We start from the raw sequence: 5,382 nt of genomic DNA on the forward strand, positions 1-5,382 counted from the left end.
TGGTCCCCTTCACCAGGGTCTTGCAGGATTAGTCGGACAAAGAGACAGGGGAAAGACAGAGAGAGAGAGCCCTTGGTGTCCGGTCAGAATACATGCCATAAACTTATTGGAACAGCAAATAAACTAAAGAAGACTTAAAATAGCAATGGGTATGCTATGATTTGAATATGGTTTTCCCCTCCAACAATTAATTAATTAATTTAATTAAAATTAATTTTAATTTAATTAAAATTTTTAATTGCCACGGTGAAGTATTGAGAAGGTGGAAAATCAGGTCTTTGAGAGGTGATAAGAATTAGATAAGATCATGGGATCGGAGCCTCCATGATAAACTCCTGGTGGCTTAATGAGAAGAGGAGACCAGAACATATAGGTACACATGTTCTCTGTCTCAAACCATGTGATGCCTTGCACCTCTCAGTAAGAAGTCCATCACCAGATGTAGGTCCTTGGCCTTGCACCATGAGCCCAAATAAATCTCCCTTCTTTAAAATTTATCCAGGCTTTGGTGATGTTATTAGCAATAGAAAAAGACTATGACCATGTGTGTGTTATTTGATGCAGCAAAAACTCATTCCACGTATGCGTACCTGTAAGTCTGTGTATGTATAGTTGAACATATATTCAAGTGGGAGGAGGGCCTAGAAAAATTCTTTTGCAGCAACTTTTCTAACGTAGGCAAATATTGCTTCCATCCAATGATGGTTAATTTTATGTGTTAACTTTACTGGACATAGCTGGTTAGACATTATTTCTCTCTTTATATGCCGGGGTGTCTTGAAAATAGACTAGCATTAGAATTGGTGGACTGAATTAAGCAGATGGCCCTACCCAATGTGAGTGGGCATCAATGAATCCCTTGAAGGCCTGAGTAGAACAGAAAGGCAGACAAAGGTTTTGTTGATTTTCTGCCCGAATGCTTTAGTTAGAACGTAGATCTTCTGGCTTCTGGTGCTCAGGCCTTCAAATTGCATTGGAATGGCATCATCTATTCTCCATCTCTCAGGCCTTCAAACTATTGCCCCAGCCTTCTTGGGTCCCCAGCTTGCAGATAGATGTCAGCTCATGAGATGTCTCAGTCTCTATAATTGTGAAAAACAGTATCATATATGTCCTAATTATCCTAATCAATATAATAAATAAGACATAGGATATCTGTCCTATCACTTTATTTACATACATAAAATATAGGCTATTATTTTATCCTATCATTATATATCTCCTATCATTTTCATTGATCCTATAAACCCCAATTAACACATGTCACTTGTCGTTACACAGGGTGGACTTTGAATATCAAATAAAAAATCAGGGCATCTCTTCAAGTAATTATGAACAATTTTGCAGCTAATTAGAATTGTTCCACTATCTTTTTTTATCATAGTTTATTTGATTCTTATGATCTATTTGCAAAAAAATTAGACACTTGGAATGCAAATCAAAATAAATTATCTCCTTCAGACTACATCTTGACTTTTTTCTACCTAGGATCTACCCAATTCTGATTAAGCCCTCTTGAGGTACTCAGAGATTTGTTGCAGCATGTGCAAGGTCAGGAGCTTTCTTAGAAAGGGCCACCCTGTCCTCTCTTCCCCTAATAACTTTTGGTGCATTTCCCCGAGTTCTTTGAGTCCTTTACCTGGCTGGTCATTGATTACCTCTGGGAAGAGACTCACATGAGAGCACATGGATTCTCTGGAATCCTTGCGGGTGGTTGAGGATCATTAAGTTAAGAGATACCTTTTATCCCTAAAAAATGTATGATAATTGCATTTCTAGACTTCTCCTAGGTATTTATTCCCACCCAATATAATTTAATCCAGTACCAGGAAGCCAGAGATGTTCTAAGCAGCAGAAAATGTTTTTGGTATCCCCATTTCCATCTTTCTTAGATTCTTGTTATAGGAACCATGACCCTTAGATCCTAGATGACACCACATTGTGGCTGGATTTCTTCTGTGCATGTGGGATATGGGCACATTCCCTCTTTATGGCCTTATACTGCTTCCTTCTTAGGCTTGTTTCTCATAAACCACCATTGGAAGGTGGTTATGCATAATGGCCCCAGCTTCTTCACCAACCTCTATTTCATGCAGTCTTATCTAAGTAGACTTCTGCACTCTTTTTATCAAAGAAAGCTTCAAAAATCATATCTCATGGTCATTTCTCAGCCCTTACTTTCCATGAGAAAACAACTGAAATACTCCTCCTAAAGTTCGTTTACCCCGTTTCTTTGAATACCCGCTCAAGCTTTTTATTTTCCTTCACCTCTGGCTTTCCTCCCTTCCTCTCCTCACTTCCCATTTAATTTACCATGACTGATAAGTCATACTAAACTCAACGTTCACAGACATGACTCCCTTCCTTTGTCTCTTTCTTTGGAGAGTAAAGCCACTTATGGCTTCATCTAGTATTTCTGATACTGAAGAATATAATTCCTTGGTTAGCAAAACAAACAAGCAACCAAAAAAATGCCTGAGAGTCAATTTAGGGTGTTAAATAGAAATTACAAGAAACCATTGTTTTGGACTAAGCTCCTGCACTAGACCCCAATAGAACAGGCTAAAAATCAAAATGGAATCATTTATACTAAAGTTCAATGTTACTAAATGGAATTATACTGTTTATCTGACCCTCTAAAAAATCAGAATCAGAGCAATAACAACCAAATTTCCCAAAGAGACCAGTTTCAGTTGGTAGTATAATAAAGATCTCTCTGCTTTAATCTTTACACCAAAGAAGTGACCTGAAATAACTGGATCTTATCCAGTTAGTCATTTTTCTATTGTTCTGTCTCACTTTACAAGGAAAGTAAAGTGAAACGATAGGACCATTTTTTGTCCTTTTGTTTCTTTCTTCAGCCTTCTGTGTCTATAAAACCAGCTTATTTTGCTCAGGTCACAGGAACACTTGTTCTATTTTATGGAATAAAGTTTTGCCCAAATCTGGAATTTAAAGTAAAGGCAATCAAGATCTTTAAGCTAAATTGTTATAATTTTGTCCTGTGATTATTGCCACCTAATAATGTTAAGGGGCTACATTCAAAAATGCAAAAATAGTTTTATTAAGACCTATGTCAAGAATATATATTCTGACAACATAAACAATTTATCAGGCAAATTAAGGTCAATCCAGAAATTGACGTGGAGTTCCAATGACTAATTATCTACAAATAAATACATAATTATATATTTTATAAATTTTTTGTATAATATATACTTATATATTTTATATATATTTCAGCAACAACACAGAGGCAGACTTCTAATCTTTCACCACATATACAGGTGCACCAGTGTGTACATGGCTTTTCAGATATCACCAGGCAAAGTGCAAGAGGCAGTGTTAATCCCCCTCAGTCTGTTCTCCGCTCCTTCTCTTGGTTCTGGTTCTCCCTGCTTGAGCTGGCAAGACTTGCTTCTGAGTTCCTTCTGGGACCTGCTGCTCTGTCAGCAAAGTTCAGACAGAGTGGGTCTTCCCTCTGTCTAGGCAGTGAGCTGTCCATTTTCCATTCAAGAGGCAGTTGATTTCATTGGCTCTTGGTGCTTCCTGTTCTCAGGTCCCGTGAGTGACATGGTGTTGCAAGAAGTGCAGTGTTTCATCTGGAGTCTCCTATACGACAGGTAAGTCAGAAACGGATTGATAGCATGGTAATCCTCAGGGACAGGGGAAGTGTCCTATGGTACTATGATTGGTCTCATTCTTCTAGTGAACCTGTACCCAGCCAGGGCTGTAACCTTATTTCACAATTGCATCTAAGCTTTTTTCTTCTATCCTTAGGAGGATCATGAACCAGATAAAGGCAGCTGGGGCTGAGATTTTATCCTCCCTTGTGGAAGGGTAAAAGGAGATAGATTTGAAGTGTCCCTTCCCCAAGGTAGATTAGGCCCTGGTAATATGCTTCCTTTAAGGGCAGGCTTTTGCTAAGGAGAAGAGAAGAGAGTGTTCTGGATATAGTTCACAACCATCTTATTTTCCCTCTCCTCCGCAGGAAGCACAGTGAGATTTTTACCCTAATATTTATCCATTTTCCCTGAGAATCTGGTAGGGTTTCTAGAGGTAAAACTCACACAAAAAAGAGAGAGAGTTTCCATAACCCCATTTAAGAATTTTAACTGTCAATATTGCCCAATATTGCTGAGTTTCTAGCAATTCATCCACTGCAGGTCAGAGCACTTGCTCCACATCAGACTCTCGTCCTTTAATTTTTTGTCTTCTGTATTTGCCTGTCTCTCCAATTATAAGGGCGATAATTTGTCCTATGACCTCAATTCTCTGATGCTTCTAAGAAAAGTTTGTTGATTTTCTAGTAGTTTGGCTTTTTTCTTGTGGTGAGGATGAGAGAGATGATTGCTAAGTTTTTTACATATTGGATTGGAAAATCATTGGGAGGTCTTCATTTAATATTTTTAATCGAAGAAGTTCAAAGTAGTATTTTTTAACCTCTTATTGACTCATTCAAAGATTCCTTTTATCCATTGTTATGTAACCATTACATCTCCTTCCAAAGTATCTAGCATTCCTTGCTCACCTGGATGGGTGGCAGGTCCAAAGGAGGCCAACAAGCAGAGGGAGCTGGTGTTTATTGTGTGACTCAGGAGGCCTGGAACTCAAGTGCTCACACAAAGAAAGTAATGTTGAAGTCCAGTGCCTCTGAATGTGACCTTATTTGGAAACAGTGTTTCCAAATTGGGAGCCAATTTATTAAGATGGAGTCATTCTGGAATCAGGTAGACATTAAATTGAATGACTGATGCTAATATGAAAAAGGGGAAATTTACAGGGACAACACCATCTGAAGAAACATAGGGAAAAGATAGCCAGGGACAGAGGTCTGGAACACATCTTTCCCTCAGAACCTGAATAGGAACCAACCCTGCTGACACCTTCCCTGAACTTCTAACCTCAAGAATGATGAGACAGGGCTGGGGATGTGGCTCAAGCGGTAGCGTGCTCGCCTGGCATGCGTGCGGCCCGGGTTCGATTCTCAGCACCACGTACAAACAAAGATGTTGTGTCTGCCGAGAACTAAAAAATAAATATTAAAATTCTCTCTCTCTCTCTCTCTTCTCTCACCCTCTCTTTAAAAAAAAATGATGAGACAAAACATTTTTATTATCTATACCACCCAGATTGTGATATATTGTAGTCCTGGCAAACTAATATGAACACATTTCCTTATTTGCTCTTCCCTAATCATCCCTGCAAAAAGTATGAAAAGGTCTTTTGTTGCCTAAGGATAATATGAAGGCACAAAGTTTTCTTAAAATTAGTCTTTGCACTTAGTTTTTAAAGTACTAAGTTCCGGGAACCATGTGACTACTGTGTTTTCGTCTATAAATAGTAAGACACTCTGTTTTGCAGAACTCTTTGGACTTCAGC

Source organism: Callospermophilus lateralis, chromosome 6 (assembly GCF_048772815.1).
Source record: "Callospermophilus lateralis isolate mCalLat2 chromosome 6, mCalLat2.hap1, whole genome shotgun sequence".
Lineage (NCBI taxonomy): Eukaryota > Metazoa > Chordata > Mammalia > Rodentia > Sciuridae > Callospermophilus > Callospermophilus lateralis.